General features: G+C 33.8%; 1 non-coding gene across 1 annotated transcript; it reads left to right on the top strand.

The window, feature by feature from the left end:
• Positions 1-25,978: 25,978 nt before the first annotated feature.
• Positions 25,979-26,051, top strand: TRNAV-UAC (transfer RNA valine (anticodon UAC)). Its single transcript has one exon. It is a non-coding gene; the product is annotated as a tRNA-Val (tRNA).
• Positions 26,052-26,435: the final 384 nt, after the last annotated feature.

The raw sequence follows: 26,435 nt of genomic DNA, 5'->3' as shown, positions 1-26,435 counted from the left end.
TGATTATGAGAATGTGAACCTACATCACGAGAAAATGTAGCACATATATGCGTTAGTACTTGAAAGGTACTGAGCATATAGAATAGAATAATGCTGAAATAAAACATAACTGAACAAGCATAAAAACAAGTATAATAATTTGACATGATAAATTGGATTCTGAGCTAACTTGATGCAATAACCAATTTATAACATGTCGAAATTGAATACTAAATATACTGATAAATGGTCAATGCAGAGAGTCTAACTGATCTGTGGGAGCTACTAATAACCAATAATAAAACCACATGAGCTAAATGTGGAGTCCGATGTATACTCCCCATTGAGAGGACGCAATATAAACTGCCAAAGGTATAAAGACATGCTGACATGATCACTAAACTGATTGCACACAGAGCGAACTTACAACCTACTTGGCTAGTAGTTCTGGGACTAATTGAGCATGTTGAACCCTAGTCCAACTCGTTATTATGCTATTTTCCCAATGAATTATGTAAATTTACTAATTATGTCTGAGTTTCTATAAATACTGGATAGCTTAAAACTGAACATGCAAACTGAGAATGCAACAATTAATCTGGTATTATACATTTATAACTAAGGCATGTATATTTGAAGTATTTGAAATATCTGACCTAGCATGTGTAATTCAAGCACTAAAGAAATACAAAGCTAGGGTTCTAAAATTTAAGCGATAATCTGAGTAATAACATGGTAATCTGATTTGGAACATGTATTTAATAGGTTCATGAAGTTCTATCAAACGACTAGAAACCCTAGGTTTAATCATGATAATAGAATTAAGAATATAACTGAACACTAGGGACCCAATGGGTGAAAGGAACCCACTAGTGAAATTCCACATACCTGGTAATGAAATCCATGAAAAATACTTAGGTTTCGGGGCTGGAACTGCTGAAACTTGTGGTGTTCTTGAACTAGGGTTCTTGAGTTTTTTATCCTCTGTTGCTTGTAATTTTCTAAGTTTTGATTTAATGATTTGACTTAGATATATGTTTAGTTATGTTTTTAGGCTTAAACTGACTAAAATATGATGATTTAGGGTTAAAACGACGTAACTTAGGGTTTAAACAAAGTGGGAAAGGTCCAAAAGACCCCTGGGAAAGTTGTTATCGGACCAAAACGACTGCCAGGACTGACGGTCTGTCGTCTGATCGACGCCCCGTTGTTGGATCCGTCGAATAGGCCTGTTCGACATGCTTTTACTAAAATGGGCAAACCTTTTACTTTGAGGTCTGATTTTAGCAACGTTGGTGGCTATGGAAAGCTAATTCAATTATCTATTTGTAGGTAGGTCATGGGACACCTAATTCATTTTGTGATAAGAGTTATGACCATTTGAAGTTGACCAACTGCATTTCCCCTTAACTGTCAGCAAATTTTCCACCTACGGACCGTGCTGGTCATCCATAGCTCTTGTTAGAGAGTGGGTGAATGGGGGTCTTGATCGACGGTCACGAATTATGGACCATCATCTGAACTACGGACCGTCAGTCAGTCCGTCGATCAAGAATTAGCCAATTTTTCTCGGCTGAATTTTTTTTGGGAATTTCTGATCCCATCGACGGTTGTGCAAGACGTACCTTCGTCTGACCTACGGACCGTCGATGCCACCGTTGGTTGCACCTGTAGATTTTTCTGAAAAAAATAATTTTTGGTCTATTTTGGCTACAGGGTGTTACAAAAGCTACTGCCAATAAGTGTTTCTAAAAATTTGAGGCGGAAATGTCTATAGAAGTACATTATCATATATTCAAGTTCTCAATCAAACATATTATAATTCAAGCGTCTAAATAAAAATTATTGATAAACTTAAAAGTTTAACTATGTTCATCTTAATTATTCTGTCTCAATTATATGATGTTACTTAATAGCTAACTTTTTTTAAAATAATATATTAAAGTTGTAATATTTAAAGCAAATCATATATATTTATTAAATTATATTTTTTTTAAAAGTAGTTGAATTAATTTGGAATGTACTAGTTCTATACCTTTAATCATAAATTTTGATTTCAAGCTTGAAAGAGAATTCTATTGAAAGTATCCTCCTAAATAAGCGGCTCAACCTAAATTTAATTGGAGATTCGATTCGGACTGGAATAATTTTGGATGTCATTTTCAGAAATTTATAATTTTGTCGTGTTTATGGTGTTTCTGATATTAGCACTGATTTGTTAATTGAGTGGGATATAATTAGTAAATAGTGGGCAGTGGGTTGATTTATAAATGATATTGATAAATTAAATTATAATCAATAGTTGAGCACCAAGTATTTAATATGTGTGTGTGTGTGTGTGTGTGTGCGCACAAATAACTAAATACATGTATCACAATTTACTAGATACGTGTACTACGAAATTCTAAAGAGACTTCTTGGAAAACTAAGAGACAATTTCGGAAGAATAAACATTGATGCATTAATTCCAACACTCTCCCTTAATGCATTTGCTTGATAACTTCAATGCGTTCTCGAAGATAGCAAAATTTTTCTCTAGGAAGTGCTTTGATGAAGATGTCAGCAAGTTGTTCTCCTGTCTGACAATAATGCAACTGAATTTCGCCTTTCTCTTGTGCTTCTCGGATAAAATGATACTTGAGGGAAATATGCTTTGATCTTTCATGGATGACTGGATTCTTGGCAATTGCAATTGCTGATTTGTTATCACAATACAGAACAATCTTTTTTTTTTGTTTTTTCACCAATGTTTTCAAATATTCTCCTAAGCCAAATAGCTTGAGTAGTAGCCTTGGATGCTGAAACATATTTTGCTTCGGCAGTGGATTGAGCAACAACACTTTGCTTTTTTGATAATCAAGAACAAATGTTTGATCCAAATAAGAAAGCATAACCAGAAGTACTTTTCATGTCATCTATACTTCCAGCCTAATCACTATCAGAATAACCAATTAAGTTCAAATATCCTCCAAATTTGTACATTATCCCATAATCCATTGTTCCTTGCAAGTAGCGTAGAACACGCTTTGCAGCTCCAAAATGCACTTGACTTGGTTCTTGCATGAATCTGGATGATAAACTAGCAGCAAACATAATATCTGGCCTTGTTGAAGTAAGATGTAGCAAACTTCCAGTCAAACTCCTAAAAAGCGAGCTATTAACTTTCTTTTCTCCATCATCTTTTCTGAATTTCTCATTTGCTGCTAATGGTATGGTCACAGACCTGCAATCCATCATTTTGAATTTTTGAAGAATTAGTATACTTCTTTTGAGAAATGAAAATCTTTCACTTGAGAAACTTCGATGCCGAAGAAATAATTTAGCAACCCAAGATCACCCATTTCATAAGCTTGCATCATATCTTGTTTGAAATGTTGCATCATATTTACATCATTTCCTGTAAAGAGCAAATCATCCACATAGAGACAAACAATAATAATGCTGCCATGTTCTTTCTTCACATACAAAGTGGCTTCACTTTTACTTCTCTAAAAATTATTTTTCAGAAAGTATGTATCAATTTCATTCTACCAGGCTCTTGGAGCTTGCTTCAGCCCGTAAGGAGCTTTTTTTAGCCAATACACCTTTTCTTATCCCCCTTGAACGAAAAATCCTTGAGGTTGCTCAACATAAATCTCTTCATCAAGTTTTCCATTCAGAAATGCTGATTTAACATAAAGTTGAAATATCGTACAAAGGTTGAGTAATCCTTATACTCAACCTTCGTTATGAGTCACTGAAGGAATAATTCTGAGATTTTCTCTAGTTTTTCTGCAATCTCAGCATAAGGGCATTCTCCATAAGATCCACCTGCTATAGTGTCCAACACCGCTTTATTGTTATCATCCTGTCCCCGGCAGCGGCGTCAAAATTTGATACGCTCAAACTTACTTCTCAAATGAGAAGTAAAGCGGTCGTGTCAAGTAAATAACCCAATTAGTGAGGTTGGGATCGTTCCCACGAGGAAAATAGTCTAGACTTAACCTCAACCTATTATTACTGTCGTTTGGTCAATAACTTCCTTGGAAAGTAAAAATATAAAAAGGGGGGTTCTATCTCTAAATAAGTGAAAATAGACAACGAACTTGAAAGAGACACTTAACAGCTTTTAATGTTGGGTTTTAATCAATTAGTCAAAGTAACTAGGGTTTACGTGTTCCCCACAGGTTCATAACTTGATAACTCTAACTATAACAATTCTTTCCTAGTATCTTTCATGCAAAGTGATAAGTTATGTATTTCTAAATCCTTGGTCCAGAATCTAGAAAATCTTACTCCGCACCTTGGTCCAGCTACGTGTGTTGCTATCCTAACCCTTATCCTTACCTCATATTAAGCATCGTATTTGATATTTGACTAAGTTATTACCTCGTACCAATCAATACTAGCCTATTAGATAGTATGCACTAAATCTATGTTAATAATTCTTTTCCTATTATCTACCTCCTTGGTCCGGCAAGTAGCATTAAGGCGAGTTCTAACGTTGGCCATCTGTTAAAAAGACTTCTAAACAAAAGAATTGTTAATTCATGCAAGACACTACTCTAGAATTGTTCTTTTAATTAGGGTTTATCTCATTATTTGCCTATGATTCCCAACCCTAGTTATGGAGTTTAGTTACTCATAGCCATAAACACAATATTCAAATATATTAAATAAGAATTCATGTACTTACTTCAATGAGAAAGAATAAAGTCTAAATGTTTGCTTGATTAATCACCAAAAATCACTTGTAAGAATCTCCAAATCAAAACACTAATACACAGAGTCTAATAATATGATGTCTAATCTAGCAGAGTCTAACCTCAAAAACGAGGTTTTTCGAACTATTTATAAAAAATAAAAACCTAATTAAACAAGGATTCTAATTGCTGGAAATCTGCCAAAACGCGGCTGGGTCGACGGACCGTCGTGGTCACGACGGACCGTTATGGACTCCGTCGTCCCATACTTAGCAATTTCTTCTGCTGCTCTCTTCATTCCCCTCAACGGCAAGTATGACGGACCGTCATAGTCACAACGGTCCGTCGAGGGTCTTCGTTTCAAAACACTTCAACTCTTGGAATCTGGGTACTGGGATCACTTCTCTGAACTTCATGACGAACCTGCAGGACGGACCGTCATAGCCACGGCGGACCGTCACAAGCTACGTAACCCCACACTTGGTCAGACTTCCTCATCTTCCTTCAGCAGCTTCTCTACGCTGCCACCTACGGACCGTCATCAGCTCCGTAGGTGGTCTCTTCTACATTTCTTCACTCAAAATCTCCGCATTCAACTTTGGACAGATTTCCTTCAAAACAAAGAGAAACTCATATAAATACTAGCACAAAAAGACTTTCGTACACACTAAACTTAAGGGAAAAGTATTAATTATACCGTGAAACCACGGTATATCATTGCTCAACATAAATATCTTCATCAAGTTTTCCATTCAGAAATGTTGATTTAACATAAAGTTGAAATATCTTTCATTTCTTTTGTACAGCAACAACAATTATAGTTCTAATTGTCTCAAGACGAGCAACATGAGAGAAAGTTCCATAAAAATCAATACCTGGTTTTTGTGTGAAGCCTCTAGCAACCAACCTTGCTTTGTGCTTTTGAATATCTCCTTCCTAATTGAGTATGATTTTCTAAATCCATTTTAGACTTGCAACTTTTTTTTCTAGGAATAGTCACAAGCTCCCAAGTATTATTTTTTTCAATCATTCAAATTTCTTCTTTCATGGCTTTCTTCTAAACATCATGCTTTATTGCTTCTTCATAATTTTCTGGCTCAACACCGGCAAAATTACATCTTTGATAAATGTCACTTAACATTCTTGTTCCTCTTGGAGGCGGTTATTCATTATCTGAATTTGGAATTTCTCCCCCTTGAGAGACATCTCCGTCTTTTTCACCCTCTTCTTGATTTGAAGATATGATAGCAGTATTCTCTATCTTTTTATCCTCCCAATTCCATGTTATTTTTTCATCAAAAATGGCATCTCTACTAACAACAAATTTGTTAGTTTTGACATCGAGAAGCCTATATCCTTTTGTCACATCACTATAACCAAGAAAGACACATTTTTTATTTTTTTCATCCAATTGTGTTCTTTTTTCAGCAGGTACATGAGCATAACAAATACACCCAAAAATTTTAAAATGACTTACAGAAGGTTTAATTTCACTCCAAGCTTCAACTGGTGTCTTGTCCTTTAGTGCCTTTGTTGGACACCTGTTAAGGATGTGAACTGTTGTATGCACTGCTTCTGCCCCAAAATATTTTGGCAGCCCTTTCTCATTCATCATAGTTCTGGCCATTTCAAAAATTGTTCTATTTCTTTTTTCAGATGCACCATTTTGTTGAGGAGTATACCCTGTTGTAAGTTGCTTCTGAATGCCTTCATTTTTGCAATATTCTTCAAATTCTCGACTTATGTACTCACCTCCTCGATCACTGCAAATGGTTTTAATGCTGCAACCTTTTTGCTTCTCAACAACGGATTTAAATTTCTTGAATGTAGCAAATGCTTCTGACTTTTCTTTCAAGAAATAAAACCCAAGTCATTCTTGAGAAATCATCAATAAAGATTAAAAAATACCTTTGACTTCCAAGAGACGGATTCTTCATTGGTCAACAAATGTCGGTATGAATTAGCTCCAAAAGTACACTTGCTCTCCAAGACACCCCTTCTGAAAAAGACTTCCTGTGTTGCTTTCCCATTATTCAACTTTCACATGTATCCACCTCAGTACGTATCTCAGAAAGGCCTTGCACCATATCCTTTTGCTTGAGAAGCTTTAAACCATAAAAATTCAAGGGACAAAATCTTTTGTGTCAAAGCCATAAATCATCTACAATTTCATTTTTTTAATGCATTGTAATGAAATTGCAAAGGGAAGTTTCTTTTTATCATCTTTACTTCAACAATGACTTGATTTGGCTCAATTTTATCATAAATCTTGCAATAATTATCTTTAAAAACAAGAGAATAACCATTTTCCATGAGTTGACCAACACTAAGCAAATTTTCTTCCAAGTTAGGAACATAAAGAACATCATGAATTTACTTACCGCATCCTTTCATGTTGATCGAAATAGTAGCGAATCAAATTCCAAGCAAGATGAGAAGTTATGGACCCATGCAGGAAAGGGTCATGAGGCTCAGGTTTAATTCAAGAATAGCCAACATAGACGAAGAAAGATTGATTTTAACCCTCAAAAGATGCATAGAAAGAAAAATAAAAAAAGACCAAAAACAAGGAAAGGAAGAAGAGATCAAATACAACCCATTACCTTTCGCATCAACTAAGGTTCCATTCCCCATCTTCACTTTAGTAGTGATGCTATTATTAATTGAGAGGAAAACCTTTTCATCTCCAGTCATGTGATTACTACAACCACTATCAACATACCATTCATTGCTTTTTATTGAAGCATCAGATTTAGAAGAAAAGAAAAGGTTTTTTTCCCTTTCTTCCTCATGTTTTTCACAAAAAATTGCTTGCTCTTGTTTCTTGTGCCAACAATCCTTTTCAACGTGGCCAAACTTTTTATAAAAGTTACACTGGGGCTTGCCTTTGTGCCAACATTTTCCTGCATTGTGATTAGTCTTTTTTCAAACATTACAAAAAAAGCTAGAGTTTTTCTCACCTTTTTCTTCAACCTTCTTGGAAGAACCATCATGATCCTGCTTCTTTTTTGGCTTGTGATTTTTCTTCTGATGATTTTTTGAGAAATTTTGAGAATTCTCATTTGTTTTAGACTGGAAAGTCGTCTCTTTGGGTTGATCTTCACAAAAAAAATTCGCTTCTCGTGTGCACGAAATGATCCAACTAGCTCTTTGATGGAAATCTTAGAAAGATCTTTCATATCCTAAGTGATAGCAACGATGTACTCATTCTTTTCTGTGACACTAATTAGAATCTTTTCCATAACTTGTTGGTCAGAAATTGTATCACTATGATTTCTCATTTCATTAACAATATTCATGACTCTTGTGCAACATTCATCATTTTTTCAGATTCTATCATCTTTAAATTTGAAACTCTTTTCTAAGAATTTGAAGACTTACAGTGCGTACCTTTTCGTCACCATACACCTCAGTTTCCAGAAAATCCCAAGCTTCCTTTGCAGTCTCACAAGTAGCAATTTTGAAAAATATGCTCTTGAAACTCCCATTTAAAGCTCAAGGCTTTTGCATCTTGACGATACTTAGCCTCAAGATTTTTCATCTCTGCTGCTGTAAGATCACCATCGTTGTCTGGCTCTTCAAAGCCATTTGCAACAATAGTCCACAAATCTTCACCTTTCAAATGTGTTCTCATTCTTATCTTCCAGTATTCAAAATCAATTCCATAAAAAAATGGATAAGAACAACTGAAGAATCGGACCCTCATTTGTTTTTGATGCCATATTTTTTTCTTCACCTAACCCCAGATTAAGAACGAAAACCTGCTCTGATATCAATTTGTAGGAAATATGGAAGAAAAAATAATATCTTTAGAAAATGCTCAAATTTATTATAGGCTACTTAAGGCCACTTGAGATGATTACAATCATCAACTAAATTACTATTTATACTACTCAAAATAAAAAATAAAAAGTCTTACATAAATAACTAAACACATGTATCACAATTTACTAAATACATGTACTATGAAATTCTAAAGAGGCTTCTTGAAAAACTAAGAAATAACTTCGAAAGACTAAACATTGATTCATTAATTCCAACAATCTGCACTATTTGAAGCTTTTAGGTGTATGTTGAGATAATATAATATATATATATATATATATATATATATATAATGAATCTTCATGATAAAGTGAGACTAAATGAACATGTTGAGGGAGGGAGGGAGTATATTAGAAGGCTGACATCTCACTCTTGTACTTTACTATATTATATAGTACAAGAGGCAGATGTTGTTGCTGAGGCTCCCAAAGAAAATGGGAAGGATACAAGATAATGGATGCGTCAGACGTGGGTGTATGAGCTATCATGTTAAGATACAGTATTGACCTTGTAAGTTGTTTTTGTCCCCCACATACCAATTCTGTTTTGTCCTATATATGCTCACTATAAAGTAAGGCTACAAAGAGGTAGCTAGATTTACGGTCTGATATATGCAATTCATGATTTTGTAGCTACTTTTGTTGGAAAAAGAGTACCAGTTATGCTGATTCTCGTAGTTGTTAACATATGTTATGTTTCTGATATTTATTGATACAGATCAGTCGAACATTCTCAATGTTGTATAGAAATGTGATTTCTTCAACTAAGGGGTGCTTTTCAGTTTTGTAAGACCTCAAGATTCAAATCTCTGTGTTTTAGGAAGTTTTCATATCCAAAGTAACTTACAAAAATAATCTGACAACTCATTATTAATAACTGCTAGACAAAAATATAATATGAAGTCGCTAAGTGTTATCAATTAGGTTTTAGATCCATATCTTAAGGAAGATAACCTTGCATATATTCCCTTCCACGTATAACAAGAAAAAAAAGTTACGAGGGTTACAGACATGGAGTCATATATCCATCTAAAATATATGCATACACTTCTTTTTTTTTTCTCTGAGAAGAAGCAATGAGTTGTTTGATACGGGTTTGGACCAGCTTGGTGAAACTTCGGTTTAGGGTTCAAAGCAGCGTGACATCTCTTCACATAACGTCGCAACTTGAAATTTGGGAGTTCAGTTTCTTTCTGTTTTAGCATAGGCCTTGATTTGGGGTGATTCTTAACTTTTTTTTCCCGTTAGATATACAAAGTAATGGTGATTATTATTTTCTTTCAAATATGACTCTTGATTGTTTACTTACATATTGCCAAGTAAGAGACCAGTAAGCAGAGTTACATGTGTACTTTATATTTGGAAACAAGCAACAAGTTCAATTTGATCCTTCTGAAAAAATGAATTTTTTTCACCGATCCCTGTGAAATTTGGTGTATGAAACTTGAGGAGTTCAATGTACAGCAAAAGATGATCTAGAGAATTTTTGTACGAGTTAGTTGTCTCATCCTTACATATTAAAAATGACACGACAAGCACACACACTTAGAAAGTTACTTTTGATTGATTCATGTGGGTATCAAACCACACAATATGCTCCTCCCATAACAAGAAAACTATATAGTTTTCACTTGCTCTGAAGCAGGTTAAGGTGACATTCATCTATATTTTCAGTTATGTTATTCTACAGGCACTTCGAAGCAGACAACTACATAGTTTGGATGCATTGCTGGTTACTAAACAATTGTAGACTAAATATTTCCACTCATTAATGTATAATTCCTCTACTTTAAATATTACCATCATTACTGAATATTTGCTATAGTTGGTCCTCATGCGTCTATTAGTTTTGCGGACAGATCAAAATATCAAGTAGACAAACATATGCCTAAAATGTTGATGTTGGGCCCGTGTCAGCACGCGCAATCATCATCTACTCTTATTAAAATGCTAAATGGTGGTTGCCTACACCCTTTTTTTACTTTGTAACTCCATTTTAGTTGAGGATAATATATATATATATTAGCTTTATGGCACGTGAGTTTGTATAGTATATGATTTTCTAAAATAGAATTAATATTATTAAATTATAGCTTTTTATTAAATAATTATAATTGAACGAATATTGGACTAGTCTTTTTAAATTATTTGTACATATTGTCATAGAGTTAAAAATAAATTAGATCAAAATGACAAGATATCATTAAAACATTTTAAAATACATTGAAAGTTTAAATATGAGAGAAAGTGATATTTCTTTAATAATATTATTTTTTATTTCACTCAATTTTGTAAACAAATCTAACCAACAAAATAGCAAAACAATAAAATAAATATACGTTCAAATGATGTCACCAATAGCTATTTCTCTTGAAAATTAATAGATGAATAATGTGACTACATATTTCTCTTGAAAATTAATAGATGAATAAAATATAAGTATTATTTATAGAATCATTAATTTAGTTTAAGATCATTTTATGATCAACTACTACTTTCTTATCTATTTGTACCTTCTTATTAATCACTTTACTTTCTCTGCTTCATTTTTACATGCATATCTATTAAAAAATAAGTATATATTATCATGACTATGTTATAATATTATAAGTAAAAGTGAAAATCTATTTTTGAAATAGTGAATTTAACATTAAAACTAATAATTCAATTGACTACATTTATATACATTGTTTTAGCAAAATTAGGAAGAAACTACTTCGTTTGAGGGAAAAAATAAAAAATAAAAAAACAAAGGAGAAATATCTTAACCCAAATCATTTGCCTTTTTTCATATATATTTAGTAATATTGTCTCTTCCACAATTTTTCCTTCACTGTTAACTCATGAAAATGGTAAGATAAAATACAAGTGTGAATTGATTATATGATTTGCTATAATTTTTTCACCAACTCTTTCTATAAGGTAATGAGATAGTCAAAAAGTAGGAGTGAGTTAGATGTTAGTTAGGTTGTTTCAAGAAAACAGTTAGGAAGGTAATTAGTTACTATTTTTTCTTCATCTCTTTCAATTTTATTTCTCTCTTAAATTCATAGTAAATCTCTTCATGATATCAGAGCGGGTGATAAACAATAAAAAAAATTCATCTGTGTATTGCGTCTGAAGAACAAAATCTTGAGAACTCTGTTTCGTCTTGAAATTTAGAGAATTGCAGAATTCTCATTGTCTTCTGCAAATCAATTTGAAGAAGGAAGATTATAATCATGACTGGTGAACAAACCACAACAACCAGTAGTGTTGGAGGAGTTTCTGGAAATCCAAGCGTCATTCAAATGAGTCAAGGGGTTGATTACAATCATCCCTTGTTCTTGAGTCCTGTTGATATCAGCGGAGTTAATCTGATCTCGTTTCAGCTTGTTGGAATTGAGAACTATGCATTGTGGAGTAGGTCAATGAAGTTGGCATTACTTGGAAATGAAATTGGGCTGATAGATGGTTCTTTCAAACAAGAGGATGCAAGTGAAGAACTAAAAGGTCAATGGGAGAGAGGGAATGTTATCGTTTTGTCTTGGCTTCTAAATTCTATGTCAAAGAGTTTGTTAGGAGGAGTGACATTTGCATCATCAGCTCGAGCTATGTGGAATGACTTAAAGGAAGGGTTTGATCAACCTAATGTATCAAGAACTTTCAATTTACATAAAGAAATCGCAACCCTGCAACAAGAAACAGACTCCGTATCAGTATACTTTACTAAGCTTAAATGGGATGAATTTAAGACTTCGGTTCCATCCCCTGGGTGTAATTGTGAACAATCAAAAGGTTTTGTAGATCATCTTAATCGTCAAAAATTGTATCAATTCTTGATGGGGTTGAATGAATTATTTAGTTAGGCAACAAGTCAAATCTTTTTAATGGTTTCTATTCCTACTGTGGATCAGGCTTATGCCATGGTGGTGAATAATGATTATCAAAAGGTGACTTCTAGTAGGTCAAGTATGAGTCTTAATTATGTGGGGAACACTGGAATGGATCCTTTGGCAATGTACTCAAGAACTGGTGGATGACTCCCTCCTGTAGACCTTCTATTCCCCATTATATGAGAACCACTAGGCACAACATTTTGTTCTTGAACTATATCCTCTTCCACTCTATCTTGTTCAACATTCTCAGTCAAGTTTCTTCTTGCTTCTGTACCAGATTGAGTTTGTTGTATATTACTATAACCTTATTTCCAATGGAGTAATGATATAGTCAAGAAGTAGGAGTGAGTTAGATGTTAATTAGGCTGTTTCAAGAAAACAGTTAGGAAGACAGTTAATTACTTAGTTAATATCTAAATACATATCCTTGATTGTAATGTTACATATGATTGAATACAAAAAAGGTTTTCCTTCATCTCTTTGAATTTTATTGCTCTCTTGAATCATAGTAAATCTCTTTGTAAGGTACCTCAAATTTCATTGAATTTCGAACTTGAGCAATTTTTGCAAATAACACTATAGATTTTTGTAAGAAGAAGAAGAGTGGGTAGCTTAAAAGTTTTAGGAAACCCCTTTATTTATAGCTACCAAATAGTAGTATGAATAGGAGTTAATTGTGTCTCATCCGAAAACTCACAATTTTTTGAAAAAATCACTACTTATTAGAAAAGTCACAACCCTTTAGAAAAGTCATAACCCTTCGAAAAAATCACAACCCTTTGAAAAAGTCACAACTTGTTAGAAAAATCAAAACCAGTCAATAAATCACAACCCTTTGAAAAAGTTACAACTCATTGAAAAAGTCACAAATCTTCAATTTGAAAATATATCTACTTTCAACATAATAAAATTAATAAATAAAAGATTGAGTATTTTTAATCAGGAGTATTATAATAATTCAACACTTAAGTTTAAAAGTTTATGCTTTTAATATATATATATATATATATATATATATATATATATATATATATATATATATATATATATATATATATATATATATATATATATATATATATATATAAACTCAGCATAATTAAAATAAATATTATCAATACACCATATTAAATACCATACCCTAGCAATCTGAATGGCCTCTAATAGTCTAACAGTTTAGATCTATGGCACATTACTCTTGAATATATTGCTTATTAAAATGACTTGCACCAATAGAAAGAAAATTATTAAAATTGTCCTTAATGTATGGGTAATGCTATATTTTAGTCATTTATAGTCCTTGATGTATAATAAGGAAATTCATTTGGTCCTTAATTATTGGGTATCACCAATAATCATTCAAGATATTGAATCATCCTACTTACAATTCCTAAATCAAGAATCATTTGCCTAAAAACACTTTTATTGTTTTAGTGAATCGAGTGAAATATCTTATTTTTAATAAAATCACAATGAACTTGTTAACAACTTTCATGATCTTATTCCATTCTTAGAAATTAAACTATATCTCTATGTCCCTAATTTTTTATCTTTCACTTTACCTAGACTCTTGTCAACTCATGTGCTATTTACTTTATTGCCAAAATCCATCCAAAATTCAAAACCAAACTTGTTTACTTGTGTAGGAATTCTAAGGAGGCTTTTTATTCTATGTGGCATTGTAAAAACAATTTAAAGAAGCAGTATAGAGCTAAGGTTGTGGGTTCGATTCCCAAGAGTAGTAATTTGCATGAGGTAGGTGTTGGGAGGGAAATTGTTGAGTAATGTCGACATCCTGCCTATGGCAAGACTCACGAGGGGCTGGGTGGCCCGGGTCATAATCATGATCGAACATCAATTATTGATTTTGACACGATGATAAGCTCTTGATCTTAACAAGAGCAAACATTAATATACATTTAAAATAAATCGCTATAATTTATTTACTTTTTTTTTGTTATATGGATATAACTATACAATTAATAACAAAGCTAATTATATACAAATGATCATGAAAGTTATTAAATATTAAATTAGAAAGTTATTTATTACAAGCATAACTAATTGTGTCTAGGCACATTTTCTTTGATTAGTTTCCTATGTTTACTCTCTTTAGTACTTTTTCTTCTTTTTCTTTCATCAATGTCCCTATATCACATATTTTCAATACCCCCCTCCCCCCTCACAAATTCCTTCTAATTTAAGATCGTTTTGATGATTCTAGGAGCAATTTTTATAATGTGAATTCATATGAAGATTATATTTGAATCATCTATTTTTATAGGGTTTCGAGTGAAGAATTATATTGTTTTCTCCATTATAATGGATATAGTTATAAAAAAATAGTACAGAAAGACCAAGAGTAAAAGGAGTTTGAGGGTTGTGTGATTGACAATTGTATATAGAAGAATACTTATATACATAGATACTCATATTGTAATATTAACACAAGTTGAAATTGTGATTTGTGAATACAAATATATCTGGATACATAAATAACATATCCAATGTAAAAGATTGATTAGTCAATACAAGTATAATTTCATGTATTAATACTATATTTTTATAAACAAATAATTGAGTTAACACCAAGTCTTAAGTATTATAGGAAAAACTTGACCAAAAAGAGATTGACGTTCGCTGTATTTATCAATTTTTATATAGTCAAATACTTACACATTTCGATGGTTATACGTTCTATTATTTTTCATTTTTCTCCTTGCTAGGTTGTTCAATGTATCCATCTTTTTTTTAACAACAATGTATTCATATGTATACTGCATTGGTGTATTCATTTATCGTTTAACAACAATGTATTTATTTTTTAATTTTCGTGTTCATATGTTAATTTTCATACTTTACCTTGTTTGATGTATTAATAATACATTATGTTTTTATTAGAGAAAATGTCTAAATAACCCCCTAACCTATTAGCAAATTTTAAAATACACACTAATATTTCACAGGAATCCTATTACCCCTAAACATTTTATTTTTGATACTTTATAACTCTTAAACGATGATCTTTTTTCATTCACCAAAATATATGCACATGTTTGTATATACGCGCGAGGCGTTGTTAGGATCGAATTCATGCACGCACACTAGATGAATGAAGAACACAAGAACTTTCAAGAGAAAGAGATGAGAGATCTAGAGAGAGAAAGAGAAAACCCAATATTTCGTGGTAACACCCCGTGAGTAAACTTCCACGGCGCCGAGGTATATTTATATTAATAATTTAGAGTATTTTTGGTTACAGAAAATAAATAGGAAAACCTAAAATAGAGAATAAATAGGAAAACCTAAAATTAATCACGCTCTACTACTAACAATTCTCCCACTTGGAGACCGACTCAGTCATCCAAAAAATACATTCTCAAAAAAAAATCTCTTCATCATCAACATCTTTACCGCACCGCAACATCTGTAGAAATAACTACAGAAGACCAACCGAGGTTTTACAGAACCTCAGTTTCCCAACATCAACACATTTCGTCAACATGTCTGCCGGGTTCTTTTCCCCCTCTATCTTCTCCAAGCACATATCACCATCCTCCACTGCCCTGCGAGTGAAATGGTATCGCCTTCTGATGTGCTTTGTCTTCGAATGATAGACTGGATTTTTCACCAATTGTATGACACTCTGGCTATCTGAGTAAAGAATCTTCTCGCTCTGCTTCTTGCCCAATTCCTTAAGATAATATGCCAGCCATATCATCTCTTTCCCAGCTTCAGCTATTGCCACATACTCAGCTTCAGTGGATGAAAGAGAAACACACTTCTGAAGCCTGAACATCCAACTCACTACTGTTCCACCTGTGGTGTAAATGTACCCGGATGTACTCTTGATCGAGTCAACATCCCCACCAAGATTAGCATCCACAAAACCCTGTAGAGTCAACTTGCCTTTGCTAAAACAAAGTGAAGTACTGGATGTACCTCTCAGATATCTCAGAAGTCACTTCACAGTTTCGCAATGCTCTTTCCCAGGGTTCGCCACGTACCTGCTAACAACTCCCACTGCATGTGCTATATCAGGTCTAGTGCAGACCATAGCATAGATCAAACTACCAACTGCTGAAGCATATGGAACAAGTGTCATGTGATCACGCTCCTCGGCAGTCTTGGGTGACTGCTCCTTTGACAATTTAAAGTGATTTGCCAATGGAGTAGTCCTGGGTTTAACATCATTAATCCTGAATCTGCTCAGCACCTTCTCAATGTACAACTCCTGAGATAGATTTAAAGTGCTAGCAGATCTATCCCGAGAAATCTTCATCCCTAAAATCTGTTTTGCTGGACCCAAATCTTTTATCTCAAACGTTGTAGACAACCTTGTCTTCAGATTGTTAATCTCCCTCATAATAGATCCTGCAATCAACATATCATCCACATACAAGAGTAGAAGGACATATGAATCAGTGTATTTCTTGAAGTAACAACAAGGATCCTTTTCAGCTTTGCAGAATCCACTCTTGGTCATGAAGGAGTCAAACTTCTTGTACCACTGCCTTGGTGCTTGCTTTAGTCCATACGAGCTCCTGGTGAGCTTGCACACCATGTGTTCCTTGCCTGGAATCACAAATCGTTCCGGTTGCTGCATATAGATCTCTTTGTCCAGATCTCCATGTAAAAACACTGTTTTTACATCCATTTGCTCTAGATGCAAATTTTCTGATGCAACAATACTCGACAGAATTCGAATAGAGGTTAACTTCACAACAGGAGAGAATATTTCAGCATAATCAATACCTTTCCTTTGTGAATATCCTTTAACCAGTAAACGAGACTTGAACCTTCTTTTGCCATATGGTTCAGTCTTAATTCTAAACACCCACTTGTTCAGCAAAGCTCTCTTCCCTTCAGGTAACTCAGTCAATACCTATGTGTCATTCTTCTCAAGTGACCTCGTCTCATCATCCATGGCTTGCTCCCACTTGATCGAATCCTCCACCTTTAGGGCCTCATCAAAAGACTCTGGTTCCCCCTCATCAGTCAGCAATAGATAGTGTAATGAAAGTGAATACCTATCTGGTGCCCTGATGGATCTGGATGATCTCCTTAACACCTGCTCAGGTGTAACTTGCTCCACTTCAGATTCTTCATTAGGAGTTGATTGAGTATCTGCTTCGACATCTCTGGGGTTACTCTTCTCCAACTCAACCTCAACTCCCACTTGCTTTGTAATCTCTAGAACCTTCTGCTCTCTGTCCTTGTACAGGACAGACTCATCAAATGTCACGTCACAATGTCTCAGGATCTTTCTGTTCTTGTCATCCCAAAATCTGTAACCAAACAAATCAGAACCATATCCTATGAAGTAACACTTCACAGCCTTGGCATCAAGCTTGTCTCTCTTTTCTGGATCAACATGAACATAAACAGTGCAGCCAAAAGTCCTCAAGTGTGAGTACTTGAGTTCTTTTCCTGTCCACACCTCCTCTGGAATCTTGAACCCTAAAGGAACTGATGGTCCCCTGTTGATTAAGTATGCAGCTGTGCTCACAGCATTCGCCCAAAGTGTTTCGGGCAGCCCACAGTGTATCCTCATACTCCTTGCACGCTCATTCAATGTTTTGTTCATCCTCTCAGCAATTCCATTCTGCCTTGCCTTACCAGGAACTGTTCTCATCAATCTGATTCCCTCAGCTGCACAGAATGCCTTGAACTCTGATTTGTCATACTCTCCTCCATTGTCAGACCTTAGGCATTTGACTTTCAAACCGGTCTGATTCTCAACTTCAGCTTTCCACTTCTTGAAAGTTTCAAACACATATCACTTATGCTTCAAGAAGTAAACCCATACCTTCCTGCTGAAATCATCAATGAAGGTAACATAGAATCTGGATCCTCCAAGTGATGATACTGGAGATGGTCCCCAAACATCTGTATGGACCATTTCCAACCGCACTTTCTTTGGCTCTCTAGGAGTCGTTGTGAAGCTTACTCTTTTCTGTTTGCCCATAACACAGTTCTCGCAAAGACCCATATCAACAGACTTCAGACCCTCTAATGCTCTTTTTGCAACCAGCATCTTCATTCCTTTAGTACTCATGTGTCCAAGTATGTTATGTCACAGACATGAACCGAAAGCACCTTCAGCAATAGCGACCATGTTTATCACCCTGCAATGGTGTACAAGGTTCCAGATTTGGTGCCACGAGCTACTACCATAGCACCTTTCACGATCTTCCACGAACCTTTCCCAAACTCTGCTGCGTATTCCGTGCTATCCAACTGACCAACAGAGATCAGATTTTTCTTGATCCCAGGAATATATCTGACATCCTCCAATGTCCACTGGTTTCCCGAGGTGGTCTTTATGCAAACGTCCCCCTTTCCTTCAATCTCTAAGGCTTTATTGTCAGCAAGATATACTTTTCCAACATTTCCAGATTTGAAGTTTTGGAACAACTCCTTGCTTGGAGACGAATGGAAGGATGCACCAGAATCCAAAATCCATGATTCAAGCGGGCTGTTCACATTAAGGATTAGAGTATCCCCAATGTCCTCTGTTGAATTTATAGAATCATTGTCATCTCCAAATTTATGATTCTGTTTTTCTTTGGCTTTGTACAGTTCGTCCGAAAGTGCCCTTTTTCTCCACAGTTCCAACAAGTCACGTTTGATCTGTTCAGTGATTTTCCTTGATTCTTTGATTTTGATCGACCATGTTGATTTTGGCTTTTCGTCTTACTTCTCCCCCTTCGATCAACGCTGAGAGCACTGCCCGATGAATCTCCTACTTCTCGTTTGCAAATACTTTCGCTAAGAACAACATCACAGATTTCATCAAACTTCAGTTTCTCAGATCCACGGGACTGCTAATCGCAGCAACAACAGTATCCCAAGACTCAAGGCATAGATGACATAAAAATCAACGCCTTAATTTCATCTTCGAAATTAATATCCACAGAATTGAGTTGACTCACAATCATATTTAACTCGTTTATATGATCAGAAAAGGATCCAGTTTCAGACATCTGTAAACTGAACAATCTAGGCATCAAATATACCTTGTTCATAGCCGATGGTTTTTCATAGATGTTTGACAATGCCTTTAACAGACCGGACGTAGTCTTCTCCTTCACGATGTTGAATGTCACGTTTCTTGACAATGTCAACCGGATCAACCCTAAAGCTTGACGATCCTTGAGTTTCCACTTCTCCTCCGTCGTGGATTCCGGCTTCACCCCAGTCAACGGTTCGCGAAGATCTTTCTGGTACAGCTAATCTTCGATCTGCATCTTCCAGAAACTGAAATCAGATCCATCAAACTTCTCGATTCCAAGCTTCGAACTATCCATCTTCTGTGATCGTGTTGAATCTCCTTAGCTCTGATACAGTTGTTAGGATCGAATTCACGCACACACACTAGTTGAATGAAGAACACAAGAACTTTCAGGAGAAAGAGATGAGAGATCTAGAGAGAGAAAGAGAAAACCCAATATTTCGTGGTAACACCCCATGAGTAAACTTCCACGGCGGTGAGGTATATTTATATTAATAATTCAGAGTATTTTTGGTTACAGAGAATAAATAGGAAAACCTAAAATAGAGAATAAATAGGAAAACTTAAAATTAATCAGGCTCGACTACCTAACACCACTCCTATCACTTTTATTTTTCTTCATAGTTCATATCCAATGCCTAAACTCCTCAATCTTGATGGATTTCTTGAAAAACAAATCCAATGAGCTCACTTACTTTACCTTTCTCTTTAAGTTAGGATGAAATTTCTAATTTCAAACTAATCAATGATATGTATGATTCAATTATGTATCTATCTTTCTTTTACAACTCCAAGACAAGCAATTTTTGTACATTCAGAAATTATTTTTCTTAGTACTTCACTTTTTACCATTTCAAGAATTAATTTTTCAAACATTCATGTTTGCTTAGCTTATTCTATTAGCAAAAGAAGGCATAGTTATGGTGACCCAAGTGAGTAAAAATTTACAATTTTTTGTAATCTTGAGGGACAGATCTAGTGATGAAGAGACGTATTTTCATGATTCTTCTTCTTAGAGGGAGGAGGAAAATAATACGTGTACGTTGTTGACACCCAATTTTGATCGACCTTTGACCATTTTTAGGAATACTATTCGATTAAATATGTATTTTAAAATTTAAAATTTTTGCTTGAAAATTATATATTTTAGTACGTTTTACTTTATAAAATTATCGTAAATATTATTAAAATATTTTAAAATTATTAATGAATTCCAAATTTTAAAGTTTAAATGATTTTCAATTATAAAAATATTTTAATATATGTAGTATTTTAATTAAATAGTAATTCCTACACTTTCCTTAAATTTTAAATTCTAGCCTATTCTATTCCAATTTTTTTTAATTCTAGCCACATGAATTAAAATTTTATTACAATCATAGCCATCTCTTCCTTTCAATTCTAGTCAATTTTAATTGCAATTTTAGCCATTCCGTATCTAACTCATCTAATTTCAAGAAATCATCTTTTGATCTCATCCGTCTATTTAATTAATAAATCCTAGATCAAATCCTAACCCTCCGTCTCTATCTAATCTAACGGTTGAGATCAATTTTTTCTATCTCTCTCTTTAACACCAAAATACCCTAAATACCTAATCTTGAAAAAAATTCTAACTCTCTTCTTCCCCCTTTCCTCCCTCCAACCGCCAGCCTTGCTCTCTCTCTCCCATTCTTTCCGGCGAGAGTCTTCGTCACCGGCGAAGCCAGCAGCCGCTGGCAACCATCGCGCCTCCCCTTTGCTCCCTCTCCTCCTCCCTCCTCCCTCCTTCTATCTCTCACCCCTCTATCCAGTATCGTCTCCTCCCCTTTTCTCTCCCTCTCCTCTATTTTTCCGGCGAAGGAGACAGCCGGACGGAAGCAGCAGCACCGCTGCTCTTCTCCCTCTTCCCCTCTCCGTCTCTCCACATCCTTCTCCCCCCTCTCCTCGTTTCCCTCTTTCTCTTCTCCCCTCGCTCCTCCCCTCCATCTTTCTCCCCTCTCCCGTCGTCCCCCTTCTCCCTCTTTCTCTCCTCTTCCCCTCTCTTCCCCTCCCATCTCTCCTCTTCCCGTTCCTCTCCTCTTTGCAGGTAGCAGCAGCCGGCGACAGCCACCACGCAGCAGCAACAGCCAGGCGAGGCAACCGGCAGCAGCAGCGACAACATCTCCAGCGCCTCCCGCCAGCAAGCAGCTCACTCGCCCCTTCCTTTTCCGGTGACACAACGGGCAACAATTCAGGCTATGGTCAGCAATGGCGTGAAATCCGAACTTAGTGTTTGAGAAATGGCGGATCTGGACAGATCCGTCTAGGTTTGTTCTAGTCAATTAATTGTTATTCATCTCTTAATATTCTTAGTTGTTGGTCCTTGGCATGCTCTTGATTTCTATACATCTACTTTATGTGAGTAAAAATGTTTTGAACTGCATTGTAGAAGGAGCCATGAGTTTTTTTTATCTTAAGCATGTTTCGTTGTAAGTTGTTGATGTTTGAATGCTCTTATATCTATATAATTGGCTTCATTGTAATTTGATGATATGCAGAAAGAAATAATATGTTCTTGATTTAGAATTGTGGACCCTTGGTTTTAAATTGATTAACTTCTTAAACTAATATGATGCAAATTTTCCCTCAACTTTGATGCCTACGGATTTGTTTTTGATATCAACTTAGTAATTTTGTATGATCCTTTTGTTGAACTACGTGACTGATGCACATGATGAAATTGTAGGTTCTGTGATCTTTGTAATATTGATACCTCTCCCTTATTTAATTACTCTTGCCCGACGAATTTGTAGTTGATAGCTTATTAATCAATTTCTTGTTTTATTCGGTTGTGTATATTTTTGACATGTTAATTTTGGTTTTAATATTTTGGAATTTGACTCATATTTGGCTCTTCATTATTTAAGGAAAAATTATATATCTCTTCCCAATTTTATTTTTTACTTGCTTACATGGTAAAGTAATATTATTTTTTGGCTCTTCTTTGGGAAAATATATTCTCTTATTTATTTATATTTGGTAAAATATATATAAGATAAAGGATAATTTCTTATTTGTTTATATATGGTCAAAAATAATTAATTATTTTCTGATTTTGGATTCTTCTTCATTTGTGAAAAATATTACTCTATTAATTTATTCTTACTTGTTTATATTTGGTAATGAAATATATTAACATATTTTCTGATTTGGATATCCTTTAAAATAAGGAAAATTGTATTATGATTGATTCCTTGAAATATTCATTTCCCTTATTTGTTCCCCCTCCTCTACTATATAAAGAGACTCCTTTATTCATACACTGATTCACTCTCAATAAAAAATTCTCTCATCACTCTCGCTTCTCTCATTGCTCTCTTGCTACTCTAACAATACATTAATATTCCGGTAAATATTCAAGTGTTCTTCTTCGCTATTTTGCTACTTTGTTCGAGTAAAAGTTGAATCAATTTGTTTTGCTTTAACTGTTATTTGATTACTTTGACAGGTTACAAACTTGAAGTTCAAGTTGAAGATTAATTGAAGAAAGATTTATTTGTTTATTTGAATGTATATATATATATTTTATTTTTTGCCTATTTTATTTATTCGAATGTTGTAACAATTGTAACTCTAAAAGATCATATATATAAATTTATTTGGGGGGTCGTCTAGGGGGGGGATTTATATGCTTACTTGTTCATTATAAATTTTTAGAAAGCATGCCTATAGGTTTGTCTTTAACCACCTAGAATTATTATTTGTAGGTATTATAAACCAATCAATTGTTTGATGCTTTGTTAACAAGTCTAAAAAATAATAAACTAGATTTCATTAATTTTTAATGTTAAAAACAAATCATAATAATTTAGTAGGCTGATCAGGTGTTTTACAATGTTATAACTTTTAGCATCATCTTGTCATGTAGAAACCATGCCTAAGGTTTAATTTGTTCATATCATTTAGATTCACAAAAGCATGCATATGTGTTACTTCTTCTTTTAAACACCTAGAAATTCATGTCTATAGGCTTGAAAATAACTTTTAACATATCCGTAAAAATAAAATTTGTTTGTGCATATTTGTGCCCTTCCCCTAAAATTAGTTAATATTATTTAACTAGTAATCCCATTTGTTTTCCGCATTCATGATGTAATATTTTTTTAATACTAATTTAGAATCATTTCATGCATTTAACTTGGCTTTAAAAATATTTCATATCAAAACCTTGTAACATAATTTTCTTAAAAAGTCATTATTCAATCTTCCTTTTGAACTTTGGATTGATTTTGACATTGTTTATTTTGAAAGTAAATTATAAGTACTATCTCCTAACCTATCGTTAGTGGGAAAGTCAAAGGAACTATGAGGTCTAGTTCCAATTTTTAAACCTGACGCATCCTCGGAAGTACCACATACCCATGAATTTCAAAAAGAATTATGTGCATTTATGTGTAAATGTTTATGTGCCTACGTGTGAACTAAATCTTTTAAATCATTTTTCCAAAAACATAAACTATTTTTTTAGACCGACCTCAAATCAAAATTGTTTTTATGGTGGAGGAGTGCGATCAACAATATCGTGGCATCATCCCTATAAAGAAACAAATATTTTTTTTAATATAAAAATTCATATTCAAAACTTGCTCAATTTTCAAAACCTTACTTTCTCACATATTAATTGCTTAATATTACAAACTTTGTTTATAACATAGTTTCACATGGCTAAAAAAAATAAAACTTGATTGTTCATTTATTGCTATCACCTAGCTTTGCATGCTCAAATTAATGAAAATAGTATTAATTTTTTTTTTGTATTTATTATCACTTAGCGAGTTTAATGAATAATAATGAAGTGACCTTGATTGCTACTTGTAACCCCCTCATAGATTGCATGAGATACGGCCGGGACCCACGCTTGTGGACCTCGAGGGATGCCTAACACCTTCCCCTCGAGGTAATTTGAACCCTTAACCTAATCTCTGGCTCGTTGACCTTAGTTAGACTTAGTTAGTTTAGATAGGTGCCCTAACGCGCCTTAACTCGTTAGGTGGCGACTCCAAACTCGAAATCCCAAAAGAGTTGTTAGGTCGCGCACAAAACCCGTTTTCTGCGAAAATGGGGCGCGACATACGTTTTTTGCTATTTTATATTTATGAATTGAAGAGGGAAATAACTTATATTATGGACATCAACTAGGAGAAGAATTTCTGACTTTATCGATTAATCTCGATGCCCAAAATTTTTATAATTTTGATAGGAAGAAAAATCTCGAATACAAAATTTAAAATCGAAAAGTATTAGAGTGGATTACGAACCCCACGACATCATGTTTTCAAATGGAAATACCATTGAAAGCTTTGAAATGGAAGATGATAAACTCAAGCTTTGAAACTGGCAGAAAAGAGGAAGAATAAAGAAGATTTTTTCAAGAAATATCCAAAAAATGCAAGCTACAGCTGGCAGCCCTAATTCTAGATTGATTTCATTTTACAAGTAGATTTAAAACGCAGATTATATGTTATAGATAAGTTCTTACGCGCCTAAGGAAAGTGTATTCACCTTCTTGGACATGTCAACCTTTGAGGGCTATAAAGTATCAAAAACAAAAGGTTCAGGAGGTAATAGGACCCCCGTAAAGTATTGATGTGTAGTTGTGAATTGACTAATAGGTTAGGGGGTCATTTGACCATTTTCTCTACTTGTATCCTTGATATATTAATATTTTAAGCTTTTATAAAATAGCGATACTAATTTGAATTCAAAGTATCAATATGCTAAAAGTACATCATTAATACATTTTCCTTATTTAGTTCATTGTAATTAAAATTGTGTAAGTATATAAATAGAAAAATATAATAATATATACAGCTAGATAAAGATATAAATTGTAGTAGTCATTTTTTTTTATAAATAACATACTTATATCTATTAAACTTTAATTACCCTATAAATATAGTCATTTTTATAAGTTGCTCATAAAAGAATGTATAAATTGTTATATTTTTGCGTTTATGAGCATGACGATTCAATTTTTTTAAATAGATAACTATAATAACTTGAAGGGCAAGAAAAAGAAAAAATTAAATAATACAGAGCATATTCAGATTCAATATTAGCTAATTATGAAACGTCGTGACTTCTTGATCGATAATCTTTATTACCATTAGTCACTTATAAAAATCTAAAATTCGATATTAAATAAATCACTAAATTCATCCGACTTCTTCATTACTCATACAAAAATCTAAATCTAATTAATTTTATTTGATCTCTTTGACTTTGAATATCATGATTATTTTGAAAAGGAAAAAAAGAGTTTGGAAAATATAATATTCACCCACAGAACAAAGTTATGCAATAAATAAGAACATTTTAACAATATTATCCACAGAATTGCGACATATTAATGATACATTTTCTTTTAATTACATATACATATAATAGCATGATATTGAGTTATAATTTATCTTTTTCTTGTTACTTTATTTTTATATTGAGTAATAATGTTTTCTTTTTCTTGTTTTACTTTATTATTATATTGATTAATAATGTTATCTTTTTCTTGCTACTTTATAATAATAATGTTTTATCTTTTTTTTTTGTTATTGTATAAAAGTTAAACATTCCGTTTCAAAAGTTGGTGTGGTGTAGTGGTTATCACGTCAGTCTTACACACTGAAGGTCCCCAGTTCGATCCTGGGCATCAACATTACTTTTTTTTTCTTCCAGAAATCAATATTTCATTTATTATGGTTTTCCATTGAGGTTCAGTACTCATGTTGTAACTCAATTAAATTTATATCCATGGATTGCATGGCTCTTTTTCTGGAGTGATGTTCTTAACAAACTTTTTTTTTTCATTTTCACGAGCTCAAATTCGAGAGATTCCGGTTAAGAAAAGGATCTTAACTATTATGTTACGATTCACAACCATGTCGTTACTATTTTATTATATTATAATATCAGCTTGTCTGTTTAGGGTAATAAGGGTATTTCAGACTTTTTTTCTAACTTACACGATGCTCTCTTAGAAATGTACTAAATTTAGTGAAAATTAGGTAATGTTCTCAAGCTATAGCATTAGAGTTTGTGT

Source organism: Solanum lycopersicum, chromosome 5, assembly GCF_036512215.1.
Source record: "Solanum lycopersicum chromosome 5, SLM_r2.1".
NCBI lineage: Eukaryota > Viridiplantae > Streptophyta > Magnoliopsida > Solanales > Solanaceae > Solanum > Solanum lycopersicum.
Note: the sequence above shows the minus strand (reverse complement) of the source record. Positions and strands in the feature narration are given on the sequence as shown.